General features: G+C 58.7%; 1 protein-coding gene across 1 annotated transcript in view; it reads left to right on the top strand.

Annotated features, from left to right (window-relative positions):
• The first annotated feature begins 4,007 nt into the window (after window positions 1-4,007).
• COL8A2 (collagen type VIII alpha 2 chain) overlaps window positions 4,008-16,337 on the top strand; it is a 30,004-nt gene continuing 17,674 nt past the window's right edge. Inside the window, exon 1 of the mRNA XM_085081397.1 lies at window positions 4,008-4,355. The gene's annotated coding sequence lies outside the window, so the exon portion shown is untranslated. The remainder of the gene's footprint in view (window positions 4,356-16,337) is intronic.

Genomic DNA, 16,337 nt, shown 5'->3' with positions numbered 1-16,337 from the left:
GGTGGTGGGGGCACATGGGGGCATCGCAGGGATGGTCCTGCCTCTGGTTGTGTTGAGCTGTGATGAGCTCCGGGTCTGCCATATCTCCTCCAGCGCTCCTGGGAAGGGCTAGCAGCCTCCAGTGCTGCCCTGGGGAGAGGTTTAAACTTCAGCTTCCAATTCCACGTGCCATTTCCAAACAGAGGTCCAGGGGCCGCCAGCTACCACCTGGGCTGGTGCTCTGCAGACAAGGGAGCCCTGGAAACTGTAGGTGAGTGCAGTTTTTCCATGCATATGTATATAGGAGCGGAGTCAGCTGCCAAAGTAAATACAACCCTTCCCTTTCCAAAAATGTCCTCCAGGAATTGTAAAGGATCCTGGAGCAAGAATTCTGTCTCAGATCCTTTTTGCTTTCTATTGGGGGAAGTGTATAAACTCGCTCCGATTCAGCCCAAGCAGAGGCAACGTGAGAGTGTTTTTTTATGACATGCACCAAAGGTGCTGGGAGCCGGAGCCACCATGTGTACCCCGGGCAGGGCTCACGCAGGAAAACAATCCCAGTAAAGAGCTTTACAGCCACCGAGGAATGTGGAACCTCCACCAGCCCGGCCGAGCCTTGCAAAGCTAATTGCTTTGGGATTTGCTCTTTGGGGGGGTCGAGTCTCCATGGTTGCTGCCTCAAAGGGTCCCAGCTGCCCTTGCGGTTCATTAGGATGCTGAGCGGGGAACTGGAGATGCTTTTAGGAGGCTGCAGCGGTTGTGGGGTAAGGGAAGGAGCCCTGCGGTTCCCAGCTGCAGCCCTGCCTTCTCCCGTTACAGCCGGGGACCCTTCCTGCCCCGGCGGGGTCCGTGATGGGAGCCGGCGGTGGCGCTGGTGGCCCCAGAGCTGCTGAGCCGGGTGCTGTCCTGACCCCAGCGGGACCATTCCCTGCAGTCCAAGCCCTGATTCCTCAGGAGGAAACCCAGGGATGCTTTTTGAGGCCGATGCATCCTCGTGTCTCCCAGGGCAAGGGCTGTGGCGTATGACCGTGACGCGGTGCTGTGCCCGCGGTCACCACAGCCCGTCCCCCCAGGCCCCGGCTGTTCGCGTGTTTTCTTAACTGATCTTTTCTTGCTCGTTTAAGTGACTTTGGAAAATGGGATTTTGGCTCTTAAATCGTTCAGGGGCTTTTGAAAATTTGACTCTAAATACTTTCCGAAGTGCATTTGTATGAAGTAATTCTCTCCAACCTCCCACAGTGGTAGTCAGATTGCATTTAATCCATCACTGAATGTTCCCGAAGGCTGGGATCTGGCACCATGCTCCACACGGAGCCGTGGCTCGCCCCGCACTGTGCCGACACCCCTGCTCCCTGCCCGGTGTCCTCCTGCCCGGGTCACCTCTCACCTGCTGGCACAGCCAAGGTGATGCCTCCAACCCCTTGTCTGCCCCTGGCACATCATGCTGATACCCCGAGCGGGCACAGCAGCACACCCCAGCTCTTCTTGACGCTGCCAGCCCAGCTCCTGGCCTCCTCCCACCCCCAAGGCACATTTTCCCGCTGAGCACCAAGGACTGGTTATCCGAGCACAATTATCCGTCTTTGTGGAAAAATGGAAACGATATTCCAATGCACGGGGCTGATTCGATTACATCCGTGACCCACCGAAATTAAGTTAAGGCATTTTTCAGCCTTAGATTGAATTATGTCTCCTCCCTCTCTCTTGCTCCTCCTGCACAGAGCAGCGGGATGGCTGGGACGGGGATTTTGGGAGGCAATGAGCCTGGGACCCTGAGGTGCTGCTGTGGCACTGGGGCACTCAGTGGCTCATGTGTGGCCCTGGCAGGGCCAGCACGATGCCGGGGATACCGTGGAGCCCTGGCACAGCAGTGGGTGCAGAGCTGCCAGGAGATACAGGCAGCATAGCCGCTAAATCCCACGCTAAGCCTGGCTTCCCTCTCCCACTGGGAAGGGGAGCCATCAGCAGTGGCTCAGCACAGTGCTGAGAGATATCAGTTGTTTAGCTCAAATAAATAAATTTTAAGTAGGATGAGTTACACGGAGGTTTGGCACAGAGTGAGTTGGGATGTTGTTCGCTTGAGGATTGCTGGGATTGCTGCAGTCTCAGGCTGGTGAGCTGTGAGCTCACACCTCGATATGTTTCGGGCTGGAATGGAGTTAATTTCATAGTAATTTTCCCAAAAGCTAGTACAGAGCTGGGTTTTGCCTGGTGGTATAAGAATATTGATAACACACTGACGGGTTGGGTGTTGCTTGGTAATGTTTATTCAAGTCCTACACGTTTTTCAGTTCCCTGTTCTCTGCCAGTGAGCAGGTGCACCAGCACCCAAACCAGAGGATCAGAAGGCTGCAGTCAACAGAAGCTGTAACTCCACAAGATAAAAGGGAAAAGACCCAGTGAGGGGTTAGAAGACCTTAGACCAAATATGACCCTTTCTGGGCAGCAGGAAGGAGCCTGTGCATGGGCAGGAGCAGCCAGAGTGGCACAGCACAGCCAAGGTGGCATGGCCAAGGTGGCATGGCTGCACCCCAGACTCCATCCTGGTGAAGGGACAGGCCTGTGGAGGACTGAGCAGCGTAGGAGAGGCCAGCACAGAGCAAGGCAGCAGCCGATGGTTTGCTCTGTGGGACAGAGGAATGTCTGTGCTGGCAAACGGGTTTCTGAGCAGAGGAAATGCTTTGCCAGTGAGAGCTCTGGTTAAACAAGGCTGGTTCACTTCTGCAGGAGCTGCTGTGCCAGTGGAGGCCCCTCCATGCTCTGCCCTGTGCCCGGGGGCTGCAGGTGGGACAAGGGCACGGACAGGAGAGCTGGTATGGCTGGGACATTGTGGTCGGGGTGCTGAGGTGGTGGCAGAGCAGTTGCTGCCAGCAGCCATCCTGCCGGGTCCACCATCCCTGAGCTGCAGGTCACCATGTGCCGCGGTTCAGCCAGGCTCAGCCCTGGTGGGTACAGCGGTAGTGACCAGCAGCAGGTGGACCCCCAGCCCTGCCTGGGCACGGAGGGGACCCCAGCCCGTCCACCCGTGCAGGGCACAGCACATCAGCATTCCTGGGAGCAGGGTCCGGCCCCACGGCGGCTGCTCGCCGGGGGAAGGCATTGAGGGGGGATTAGCCGTCTGATGCCCCCCTTGCTCAGGCGCTTAATACAGAAAACAAACACCCTTGTGCACCCAGCGGCCTCCATCCCGACGGGCTTTCTCCGTGCCCGTTGCCTGAGCAACCCTAATCTGCCTCCCGGGGCACACCGGGGCCCTGCACCTCCGGGCCCGTGCACCCCGGCAGCTGCGGCAGTGCCGGCCGTGTCCCCGCGGTGTCCCGGCAGTGTCCCGGCGGTGTCCCGGCTGTGCCTGGCACGCGGCTGCCAGCGGGACGCCACTGCTCCTCCGCCTTGGGAATGGGCAGCACACGGTGGCTGGAAAGGCAGGAGGTGGGGCTTGCGGGCACCCCGCTCTGCTGGGGCTGGGGGACTTCTGTCCTCTGGTGTGTGATTTAAAACTGTGCCAAGACACGAGGCAGCCGGACCCGGCCGCGCTGGTACCACATTTCCAAAGTGTTCTGCCCAGGGCAACAGGATTTTCAGGGTGGTGAACTCCCCCCAGAAATGGGGAGCATCTCCTGCTGTGGAGATGCTATGTCCTGCTTTGTGCTATGTCCACAAAGAAAGTGGGCAATGGTTTTGGGGGAGCATGGGGGCAACGCTGCTCCAGCCCTGGGCTGCCAGATGGGCCAAAAAGGGGAAAGAGGGTTGGACCCCATTGCGCCCCATCCCAGGGGCAGGCAGCGCCCAGTCCGGGGGGCTCTGCAGATGGAGGAGGCTCTTTTCCCACCCTGTGCTGGCATTGCTGGCATCAGCATCCCCGGGGTGCAGGGCATCCCTGCTCTGGGGAAAGGCAGGCGGGTCCGGGGGGCCGTGCCCACTGCCCCTGTCCCGCGTGGGGTGGCGAGGAGGGGCTGCGGGGGCGGGGGCAGGGGCCGCGCTCTCGGGGGGTGCGGTGCGCGCAGTCTCCCTCCTGCGCCGGAGGAACGAGCAGCGCGGCCGGGCTGGGACCGCCGAGGGGAGAGAGGAAAAAAAGAGGGAAAAGAGAGAAACGGCAGCAGCCGCCCCGGCGCGGCCCCGCTCCGCTCTCCCCGCACCTCTGGTCCCGCTCTGCATCCCCCGCACCCCTGATCCCGCTCCGCATCCCTCTCTCCGCATCCCCCCGTCCCGCTCCGCATCCCCCGCACCTCCCGCACCCCCGGCCCCGCTCCGCCCTCCCGCCCGCCCCGCTCCGCCCCGCGGGGTGCCCGGCCCGGCCCGGCCCGGCCCGCCGCTCCCGCCAGCGGCCGCCCGTGCCCGCAGCTCCGCTCCGCTCCGCCGCGCCGAGGGGAGGTGAGGTAAGGTCCGCGCCGCTCCGCCGGGATGGGTCAGGGCTCCGCCGCTCCCGGCCCCGCTCCTGGTCCCGCTCGCCCGCGCATCCCGCGGGTTGCTCCGAGCTCTGGCGGGAGTTGATCCCGTGGATTTCCCAGTCACGAGTCCCACTGTTCTGGTGCCTTTTCCCTGAGGAACACCGCAGGACGCTCCAGCCATCCCTCCTCGGGCAGGTCTGAACCCGCTTTCCTTTACTTTTCCTTTTCTCATCTCTTCTCCCTCCTCTGACCCACTTCGGTCACGTCCCTTTCCCAAGGAATCCTCCCCAGAGCTTCTGCTGTCTCCCAGTGCCCAGCCCATTCTTTCTGCTGTTAGGAAATATGTTTGTGAGAACAAAAGTGTTTTGGGGAAAGTGCCGTGACCTTTGGGACAGCCACTGCTGGCACTCACTGCCCCAGCCCTGCCTGGAGCCTTGTCCCCTCCTGCAGCTCCCAACATCTGCAGCCGGGTATCAGCACCATTCCTGGCTACTGGCACTGCAGCTCTTTCCACAAAAACCTTGGGAAACACAAGGTGCTTATTTTTCAAGAGTGCTGCTGTTAATTGGCTCCTGAGCTACCAGGTTCTCCAGCTTTGAACATTCCCAATAAGCCAGGAAAGATCCCCCCTGTACGGTAGCCCCAGGCCAGGCAATAACCGACCGGAGATATTTCTCATCTATGGGCAGCTTTGCTATAAGGAACATGTTTAATAAATCATAAGGCCGGTGAATTCCTGGGATTTTTATTGCTTCTGTAAAAATGCAGTTTTGATCCGTCTGCGAGGGATACTGGGAAACAAAGCGGCTCCTTTCAGAGCCGGATCCTACGAATTTAGGACACAGAGCTGGCAGCAGGGCTGGTGGCTGTGAGCCCCCCGGGCAGGGGCTGTGCCGTGGTGGGGCACAGGGGCTGTGCTTTCCCCACTCTTTTAGGGACCATGTGCCTGAAGCCCTGTCTTGGCTTCCCTCGCTCCGCTGGGGCTGTGGACACAACCGCGTGCGTGGAGCCGAGGCAGCGATGCCAGGGGAAACATCACAGCTGGAAATGCAGCGGGGCTGCGCCAGGCTTCCAGTTACATTTTTCCTCCTTGCCCTGTTGTCCAAGGGGAAAAGAAGCAGCAAAGCCCGAAGTGCTAAAAAATGGGAGAGGTTCTTGCAGGAAGACTCGCCTGGTTTCCGTCAGCCCGGCTGACCCGACCCCATAGCAGTGGGGTGGTGGATTGTCCCACATCCCAGATAGGGCAGAGGAATGGCAATAAAGCAATTTCTTTTGATTTTTCCAGTCTGAAAAGTGGGGTTTAGAAGCGGGAGCAGAGCCGAAACACGAACGGCACTCAGAGATGTGAACCCAGCAGCTGTCAGGGGCTCATTGGGATTTCGGAAACCACGAGTGCTGCAGCCGGGGCACTCGGTTGTGGGTTGAAATAGGTGGTGGAGGCTCTGGCCAACTGCACTGGGCTGAACCGAGAGGCCAGGCTGCCCTTGTCCAAGGAGGCAGCAGTTTGGTGATCGGGATTTGTCCCGTCTCCTGCCATGCCTTTGTTTTAGGCTGTGCAGAGCCCGGCCACAGAGGCGGGGAGGGAGCGTTTCTTTGTACAGGGAAGCATTTAAATTCTTTGCAGTGATTCATATATTCCATTCATATGAAACACAGTCCTGCCGAGTGTGAATGGGGACTGCGGGGGGATTTTTTTTAAGGCAATAAGCCCTAGAAGTGTCAAAAGTTATTCACACCTTGGTGAAATCAAGGATATTTCTGTCCGTGGCTCTTGGCAGGGGCTCAGCACAGCTCGCCTTGCGTTGGGTTTTCGGTTTCCCACTTGGATACGGAGCGGGGGGAACACAGGGGCAGCGCTCCCATTCCCCCTGCCCAGTGCTGGAACATTTCCTGGTGCCAGAGGGGCCCGGCATGGGCTGTGCCTGGGGGTCGCAGCTCAGACCCCTGTGGATCACATGCCCAGAAAGCCCCAGAGCCGGTGAGTGGCCACCTCGGTGAGCCCATGGCTGGGCGAGGTGCTGTCCCTCGTGTGATGGTCAGCAAGGCTGTGACCAAATCTACAGACCAGCTGTCCCCACCTGGGCAAAGCCTGCCCTGTTTGCTCTCAGCACAGGACACAAGATGCAGGGCACAGGAACAGCCCAGAGAGGGGACTTCTTGGGGGATGCTGGGACCTCGTTGAGGGGCCCCAGGGGTCACGCATGACCCTGGGGTCACTGACCTCCTCTGGGGGGCTGCCAAGTCCCTGTTGGGACTGTCTGGGAGGAATCAAGTGGCGTGGCTGGGGGCTGAGATGTGCAGGGCATCACCCCGATGGCACGAGGTGCCCAGGGTGTGGGGTCACCGCCCCCGGGGGGCTCTCGCCTCTGCCGGCCGCTCCGGGATGCTTGGAGCCACTGTAAATCCTCTCCGAAGGAACCGGGAAGACAGTTTTATGGCTGCTGGGGAGGCAGATTAGCAGAGTGTTGTTTTCAGTGCCGATCCATCACGGGACGCCGGCGCTGCGTGGTGCATCCGAGTGCTCGGCTGCTGGCGGGCGGTGCAGCCTCTCCCGGGAAGGTGGAGATGAAACCGCCTGGTTTTAATGTTCTGTCTGCTCTCTGGATCTGTGAGGTGAGGGACAAAACTGCCTCCTGGGTCCCGGCCCTCCGTGAGCCAGGCTCTTCACACTCTGTGACAACGGCGGATCAAGGGGATTTGGGCAGCGGCACCTGCAAAAGGCATTAACCCGGTGGGGAGGGCGTGGGGCTGGTCCCGTCTGTCCACACACACCCCTCAGTCGTTCTCTCCTATTTTAGCTTGTCCACAGCCCGGGAAGGAGCAGAGTTTCCATTCCTCTGCGCTAAAGAAAATATCTGTGACAATAAAATCTCGTAGTTCGGAAGGGGGAGGGATAAAAAGACACCAGATTTCATTTGTCTTCCCTCAGTTTCTCACTCCCACCATTTTCTCTCTGGGAGAGGGTGCAGACCATGGACTCTGTTGGGCACATGCTAGGCTCTGAGCATACCCAGTCCCCCATACACTCTGTCACAGCTAATTAGAGAGGGTAATTAACTGCCTTAACAAAGCAGGGGGACATTGAGACATGTCCATTCCCCTCTTGGCATTCAGGAGTTCCCTGTGCTGGACATTTGGGGAGCAGGGCACGGTGCTGCTGGAACCTGGCTGTGTCCTGCAGTAATCCAGTGGGATTGGGACCCTCAGGGTGGCTGGTGAGGAGGGGCTGATACCCCACACCATCATCCCCCCAGCTCTCCCCTCCTGCTCAGGGCTCAGCTGCACGTTGCTTCCCTGCGTTGGCGACTTGGACGCCTGCACAGACATAATAAACCGCTTTTCCTTTTTCCCTTGTCACCGGAGCCGTTCCTGAGTCACATCCCTGGCCGCCTGGCTCTTCCCCAGGGCTGTCTGCTCTGGCTGCATAACCCTGCGCATCGGCTGCAGACTTCAAAGCAATGGGATCCATCCCGGCCGGGAGGGGCTGGAGGGATGGCAGCGCTCCGGGAAACATCTGCGCGGGGCCGGGGGGGCGCAGGGGCTGGCCCGGCTGGTGGGATGTGATGCTCTGCTCCCCAAAGCCTGGCTCACCCCTGGGCATTGCTTGGCTGTCCCAAGGAGCTGCAGGAGCTGGAGCCTTCACCAAAGTCACCTCCTGCTCTGTTCTCCCGTGTCCTCGCAGGAGCAACCCACCAGAGACTCACAGCTCCTGATGGCTGCTGCCTCCCTGCAACACTCCCAGTCTTAGCCAGGGGCTGCAGGTGGGAGATGGGTCCTACCAAAAATGGGATGGGATTAAAAAGGAGCCAAATGTGGCAGTGTGAGGGTGTCTGCTGTCCCCTCAGCCTAATGGCCACAGAGTGCTCCCATGGCCTCAGGCCCCAGTGTCACCCAAGTTCACAGAGTGAAGCTCCAGATCACAGGCAGCAACTGCAGCCAAACTCTGCAGAGCAGCCAGGTCTGGTCTCTGCAACCTTCCCTGGGGCTGAGCCTATCCTGCTGGCCCATCTGGAGATGCTTGTCCTCAGAGGCTCTTCCAGGCACCTCCATCCAGGAGAGGGCTTGACAGGGAGCAGTCAGGGAGGAGGACAATGACCTCGATGTCCACCTGCTGTGGATGCAGTGGTAGATGCAATGCCTTGCCCAGCTTGGCTGTTTTGCACCAAAAACCCGAGTCCTTATTTCTTGCAGCACTCTCAGCCCAAGTTCTGCCATCCAGGCAGGATGTGGCCCCAGAAATTGCCCCAAACCAGCAGATTTCTGCAAACCTGCTGCACACCGGAGCAGCCTAGCGATGCCAGACCCCTGGGACCTTGCAGTGCTCCTGTGCCTGCCCCGCAGAGCCCTGGCTGTCGCTGAGAGCCTCTTTATTGTTCTGGCGGAGGGTTTTGTTTCACTGCTGCCTTCCAAGTTCCCAGGGATCTAAATTCTAAAGCAGGGTCTTGTAAAGAGCCCTGTCCAGATGGGCGAGATGATATTGCTGTATCAGATGAGAACTATCCCCGTCTTTATCCGCAGACAATGCAGCAGTGGGAGCAAACAAGGATAGAGCCTTTCTTCGGAGGCACATTAGCCAAATAAGAGCCTTCACTTTGTTTTGTGCCGAAACCTAAGGCCTCGAGGCCAGACCACCTCAGGGAACTGCCCTCATCCTTGCAGCCACGTGAGGATTTGCCCCTTTCCCTGATGCCTATTTTCCAGGCAGGGCAGCAGGTCCTGGGGTATTGCTGGGGTGTTCCCTGTCCTGCCCCTGCTGTCAAAGTGGCATCTGTGCCCCTGGGGCTGGGAAGGTCTCAGCAGTGCTGCAGGGCAGCACTCAGGCCTCTTCTGCCCTCTGACACCAACAGAAAGTGGAAGATGCTTTGGTTGTTCCCCATCACTGTGGGAGAGTTGAACCCACTCAGATGAGAGTCAGGGCTGTCCAGGGCAGCCGAGGCTGCTCTGTGCACTCACTTGTGGTGATGCTCAAACCCTGCGGCCAATTCACCTGCTTTCAGATTTCATTACAAGACCCAGAATTCAGCCCAGGTTTGTTTTAAGAAGTTACCAGAGACTGAGAGAGCCTGGGACTGATTTATGGCTTCCCATCAAAATCATGTGGTTTCACCACAAAACTTGGAAGCTCTGGCTGCATTTTTCCTTTGGAGATTTTGGCTTCGCTCCAGGGGCAAGAGTGTGAATCCAGGGTGTGCATCAGGGCTGGAGTGCTCGGGTGCTGTGACTGAAATGGAGGAGATATGGATCACCACAAGGAGAATATTTAATGTCAGGACAACACAGCCATCGTTTCATCGTTTTCGATAAGGCGGCGGGAGGCTTGGCACGGCACGGAGCTGCAGCAAGTCCTTTGCTCTCACTGTAGCTTTCATTTCAACACTCACCACTTATCACCCTCACATCCTGCTCCATGTCAGGGGCTGGAGCAGCATTGCCTGAGCTGCTGTGCCCAGGCAGGCTGGGAAGTTCCACTGCCCTCCCCGAAACCCTGCTCTGGACCCACAGGGTGAGCTGCCGGTGCCCATCGGGGTTAAATATGTGGGCTTTTGCCAGAGAAGCATATTTTCAGCTTCAAACATGCATTGTCAACGACTGCAGAAAGGTATTTCTCACTGCTCGGTGTGCTGTGAGCCAGCGGATGGGAACAAGCCGACTTTTATTGCTATTTCTTCATATTTCCTGATATTGCCAGTCTGGCACTCACAACCCACAGGCAGATCCTGACCTGGGCCTGGGTTTGGATTACAGTGGCGATACCTTTGTCTTTGCTTTGCCTTTAATTTCAGGTGCTTTGGGCCCCTGAAGGGCTGAGCTGATAACCCAGGAGGACAGAGCCCACAGCTCTAGGGTGGGCAGCCTGGGTCAAGAGCAGACCCCAAACCAGGCCTGTGATGTGGGGCTGTGCTCAGGCACTCCAGGCACACAGAATCACTAAGGTTGGAAAAGCCCTTCGAGGTCATCAAGTCCAACCTTCAACCAAATACCCCATGCCCGTTAAACCATACTGTGAAATGCCACATCTACTCTATTTTTTGAATGCTTCCAGGGATTCTGACCCCATCACATCCCTGGGGAGCCTGTTCCACAGCTGGAGCCATGCCAACCCCCTGCTCCTCACAACAGCTCAAGGATCCCAAAGCCCAGTGACTGCCATGGCCCCACAGACCCCTGAGGGTCACATTGCGGGGGTCTCAGCAGCTGGCTTGTAGCAGTGCACGAACAGAGGAAAAGAGCTTTGTGTTACATAAATAACAAGGTCAGGGCCCTGCTAGCTGCTCCTGCTGCACTTGAGCGCCGCGTCCTGCTGAGCATCCCCTGGCGCGGGGGCCAGCGGGACGGCAGAGTCGCTTCAGGGCTTGGGTGCCTTTGTGGTTTTAATTTAGCGGCTTTTTAAAGTCAAGATGAAAGGGAGAGCCGGGCAGGGCCGCAGCAGTTCCCCTGTCTGCATCCAAAGGAAGCTGGTGGGGCTGTGCCGAGCACCAGTGGCTCCATGCCCGCTTCCCGAACCTCCGCTTGCTCCTTCCCACTGCCGGCACAGACACGTCTGCACCACGAAGGGACATTGTCTGTGCCAGCACTGTGCTGTGCTAGGAAGTGCCAGCCATGTGGCAGTGGGAGATGACCCCTCACGGCCTTGTTTGGGACACTCAGGTGTCCAGCAGCTTCCTACAGCCCGGCCATGCTTGGTGCTGGTGCTCTTTTCCATTACACATCCCATAGCCATTCATTAAAGACCATGTGTGATGTCACTGCCAACCATCAGTTACGGGCCAGGACAAGACCCCAGCGCTCCTCAGGCAACCATAAATTGAGCTGTGCTAGGAGTCTGTAATTATTTTATGCCAAGCCTGGTATTTTCCTCCCCCCAGGGAGGCACTAGAGCGAACAAGAGGAGGCCTGTGCCAAACCATGCCCAGGCAGTGCTTTTATGAAATCTTGGGTTCGTCAGAATTAATTTCATTTAAAACATTCTTCTCGTTTTTCATAAAGCACAGCAAATCCGCGGTACTTAGGGCAGGAATGCAGCCAGAGAGCTGCCGGGCAGGCGGTGAATTACCCGCGGCAGATGGGCTGTGACGGCGGGGTCGGCTTCCTGGGGGCATCTGGCTGGGAAGAGATGCTGGAGTGACCCTCTGGGACACAGCCAGGTGTGGGGTTCTGGCAGCCTCATCCCGACCTGTGCTCTCAGGGGATGTGGGAATCCAGGTGTGTTTGTCCCCAAAGCTCTGTGAAGGCTGTGGCCATGGCCATTCCCACCCCAGTGCCTGTGGCTGTCCCTGCATGTGTGGGATGGGGCATCACAAATTGTCTGCTTGGGTCCCTTGACTGGTGAAACCAGCAGTCCAGAACTGCCCAGATTGCCAGTAATTTGAGTTTTGGGGCTGGGGGTACCTGACTGGGGCTGGGGGCACCTGACTGGGGCTGGGGGCCAAAGCAGTGTGGGGACAAGGGTTGGGAGTTGGTGCTCCCTTCAGCCTTCCTCCTCTTGCAGCCTCCCAGGACAGGACCCAGGTGAGCATCCCAGCCAATGTGTCCTCTTAGGATGCAAACAGCAGATCGTGACCTTGGGTGACCCTGGGGCAATGAGAGCAGGCATGGGACATCCCCGTGGGAGTTAGAAACCAGAGGGAGCCAATGGTCTTGTCCAGCTGGTCCTGCTGCAGGCTGGGATCATCCCTGCTATGCTGGGAGCCTTGTTTGCTCCAAACCTCCACCTCCTGCTGGGTCAGTGGGGTCTGGCCTGCTGGGAGGCTGGCAGGGGTGAGTAGGGACTTAGAGAGTTTAGCAGGTCGACCCTCATCTTTCATCCTACTGCAGAGAAATCCACGGGTTGCTCTTCCCTGTTCCTGCATGAGTCCTTCCCTTTCCCTCTGTGTGCTTGCTGCTGACTGGGATGGACTGGGAGATGGAGTTTGGAACAGCACTGAGGTCTGCACCATGCCCAGAGCCCTCCAAGCTGCAGCCAGCTCATTTTTGGCTGGATGGAGCTCCAGAGGAATGGTCAGCAGCTCCATCACTGTGTGGCAGAGCTCGGCTCATGGCATTTGCCAACCGCAGGGTCGGATTGATCCACGTCGCTCCACAGTTTGCCGTGGAGCGTGAGAGCACAGGGCTGGGCGTGCTGTTTATTTTGGTTAAATTGAGTTTTCTCGGGGAGATTGGGGGGCGCTGGGGGCCTCCAGACAAGGGGCTTTTGTGAGCCGAGCTGCAAGCTGATCCCCTTTTGTGGTTTTGCTTTTTTGGATGATACAATTTGTTATTCCAAGAACTACCCAGCAAATGGACCCCATTAGCTGAGTCCCCAGAGCAGCTGGAGCTGGAGCTGGCGCTCGCAGAGCTTTTATCTGCACCCACCTTGGCCCACTGGGAGTGCTGGGGCTGTGGCACTACTTTGCCCCCAGATGGTGCCCGGGGGAGATGGGGGGGCCAGGAGCTGCTGTCCCTCCTTGCTGGTTGTGCTGACAGAGCATCTTATGGGATTAGCCTGGGCTGGGACCAGCAGAAAGCGCTGGGTTTGTTGAATTCCCTGTCACACTCGTGTCCCTGGCACACACTGACAATACCCCAGTTGTGGCCACACTGCTGGGGGCTGGAGCCAGTGCTGGGGCAGTCCATCCAGAGGCAGCCCTTTTGGCCCCTCATACAGGGGTGGACTTCACCCTCATGCTTCATGGGAGCTGTGGGAAATTGCATCCCTCTCTGCCTTTGGGCACAATGACATCCCTGGGGAGAACACTGGCCACCAGTGAGGCCAGCTGAACCAGAGGAGTGCCTGGGGAGCAGGGTGAGAAGCAGGGGCAGCTGCAGTGTCAGGGGTGCCACGGTGGCTCTGCAGACCCCGAGCAGGTCCCTGACACAGCATCCCCTGCACTTCGGGCAGCATTTGGGATCCTGCTGGCATCCCTCCACCTGCTCCGAACGGCCCCTGCACAGCTGGCACACAAAGGGCAGCTGCCTGGGTGCCACGGCAACCTGTGCTGTGGGAATCTGGCCCCGGGGCCGTGGAGTCAGGCCATGGTCATCCCTGGGCCGGGCGGTCCAGCCGGAGCATCCTTGGCCCGCTCGGCGCTGCCTCCCGCTGTTCAGGGATGCTGCTGGCTCTGTTTGTCTTGGCTCCGATGGGCTCTTTCCTGCATGCGAGCGGCTGGAGCTGGGTGGGAGCCAGTGGGTTTATAAATAAAAGCGTCGGACACCTCTCTGGGTGGTGCTGAAAGCTCCTGAATTAGCCCCACCGCCCTGACACAGGGCATGTGGCTGCTGTGCTCAGAAGACACGCAGGGGCTCTCCCTGCCCCCCAGCCCCATCCCGGCTGCCCTGTGTCCCCCTCCCCAGCCCCACTTGCACCCATCACTCCTGACGTGCTGGGACACACTGCCCTGGCCAGCTGGGATGTGTCCCTGCTCCCTCCAACCTCTCGACAGGACATGTTCCCCAGCGAGGAGAGATGTCCAGGAGTGGGCAGCCGTGCCCGGGGGTGGGTTTGCCACAGGGGCTGGGCGCGGGGAGCATCCCTAGGGCACGGTGTGTGCTGGCACTGCCCAGAGGGGACTTTGGCTGCTGCCAAGTGGCCCCTCGGCCATCTCCGGTAGCTGAAGAAGCGAAGGAGAGTGCTGGCCTTACCACTTCACCTCCCGCACTGCCCGGCCGCACACCGTGCTGGTGCCGTGGGGCTGGCCCGGCGCGGGCAGGAGTGGCCGGAGGCCGTGGGACACTGGCCTTGCACGGCATTTGCTTTCCATTGGCTCATCAGGGCCATGGTCCGGCCCTGGCAGAGCCCAGCGGGGGCCGTGGGAAGGGGCAGCAGTAACTTCCCAACAAAAGGAGCCCGGCAGTGGGCAGGAGACAGCGCCGGGAGCCAAGAGCAGGGGCAGGACCCTGTCCAGCGCTCCCCGAACCGGCCGCCTCCGCTCGCCGCTGCCCGCGGTGTGCCGGGGGGTGGAGATGGCCGCAGCCCCTGGTGCCTCCTTTGGGGACAAGGGCCAGCACGGACTGGGGGTTCCTGGCGCCCAGCCGCGACCAGAGCCCTCCGCCCACCGCGCCCCCGCCGCATTCCACCCAGGGCCTGACATTTCAGCGAGCCGAGCCTTCGGAAAACAGCATTTTAATGCTCTTGCTGTAAACGCGGTGGAAAATGTCCGTGGGCTTGTGCAGGAAGGCTCCCGGGAGCTGGCCACGCCGTGGGCGTGCCGGGCGCTGGCTGAATCCTGCCAGGGCAGCTGGGACGGGGTGGGATCCTGTGGAGCCCCACGTCTGGCCGAGACACCTCTGCAATCGCAGCCAGCTCTGCTTATCGCGGTTATTTCTGTACCAGTGGTGAGGCTGGAGCTGCCTGTCCCAGGTGGCTTCTGCAGCCGCTCGTGGCACGGAGGGAGCTGTCATCTCACCCTGCCCGGCCATTGCCTGCTGCCATCCCTGCCTCCAGAGCTTTTCCCTGCCCTGTTCCCACACCAACTCTAAGCTGAAGGCTGAAAGATTCCTTGGGCTTCTTTTCTCTTCTGTTTTTTGGGGTTTTTTTTAATAATTGTCCTCTAGAAAAACGGGCTGAGTAGGTCAATTTAATTTTCTCCCCATGTTTTATTGCTCAAAAATGCCAGGCCAGTGTGGCAGTGTGGCATCTGCAGCAGATGCCCAGAGCCTGCCCAAACTGAGGCTGTGTGCTACTTCCTAGAAGGCAGCAACATGCCCCAGCTTGGGTCTGACCTCTGGATCTGGGTCTGATCCCCAAGTTTGGATCTGTTCCTCAGGTCTGGGTCTGTTCCCAGGATCTGGGTCTGCTACTGACACGGGGAGATGATTAGCATAATGATTGGGTTCCCTTGGGTAAAATAACCATGCCAGCCCCCTCCTGAGCATCACAGCAGCCTCCTGGCACCTGTGCCCAAACAAGGGGGTGCCCCCCTGCCAAAGCAGGGCGTCCTGACCTCTCCACGGGCAGGAGGAGATCCTCTGGGCAGTGGGTCCCAAGTGGAGACCGAGGGAGGTTCCCACATGACACAGCCTGGAGGAGAACTTGGAGTGAGTTGAGTGTTTTTCAGCTTGAAGCCTAAACAAAAAGTTTTGTAATAAGTGTCTCTCTGTCCCTGGGTGCAGTGTCCGGTTTTGCGCCCTGCTGCTTCCGAATGGGGAGCATTTGAATGTACCAGATGGGAGCACAGGGGTGCAAAACCAAGGACTGACCCTGAGGGACAGGACTCCATCCCATTCTCAGTCCCCTGGGACACTGTAGGGACATGGAGACAGCCCTGACCACTACCCTCCATCCAGGGCTGGCATCTCTAACAGAAACAAATGAGTCCTACTAAGAAAATATTCCATATATTCTGCACTGCTTTCCACTGGTGCAGGAGCTCCAAGTCCCCAGTTTTGCTTGGCAAAGGGTCAATGGTAACAACGACGCCCAAGGCAGATGCTCTGGAGCTGTGAAGGTCACCAGGCTCTTCTGGGCCATTCTTAGCCAGTTGCCAGCACTGTCCCAGTTGCTCCTTTCTGCAACCTGGGTCCAGAAGAGGTTTTTCCTCTGGGATGGCCTGGGACTCATGAAATCCATCCCATTTCCCTCTGGGCTGCTTTGTCTGGGTCTGGTTTCTCTGCAGATGCTGTGTGCCCTGGGCAGGGCGAGCCTGCTGGATGGTGTCACTTTGGGAGGAGGAGAGCAGTGGGAGATGAACTCATTTGTGGGTGCAGGGGTCCAGGTGAAGGGGCTGGTCTGGAACTCTCTGAAGGAAATTCAATGGGATGCTCGATTGCACTGGAAATTCGGAGCCTAGAAACAAAAGCATGGGGTGTTAAGTGATGTTGAAATGACAGAGATGGTGCACGTGGGGACACTGAGTGGCACCTCGTGTTCCCCAGGACACAGCACTCGTCTGGCCAGGAGTGGAGCTGCCCCATGGGACTCTGCTGCCTTTGCAAGGGGTCTGGGGGATGGGGGTTTGGCATAATCCCCAGGAAAGCGGGGCGGCTGGAATTCCC

The sequence above is a fragment of the Lichenostomus cassidix genome, chromosome 23 (assembly GCF_008360975.1).
Source record: "Lichenostomus cassidix isolate B80296 chromosome 23, HeHo_3.0, whole genome shotgun sequence".
NCBI lineage: Eukaryota > Metazoa > Chordata > Aves > Passeriformes > Meliphagidae > Lichenostomus > Lichenostomus cassidix.
Note: the sequence above shows the minus strand (reverse complement) of the source record. Positions and strands in the feature narration are given on the sequence as shown.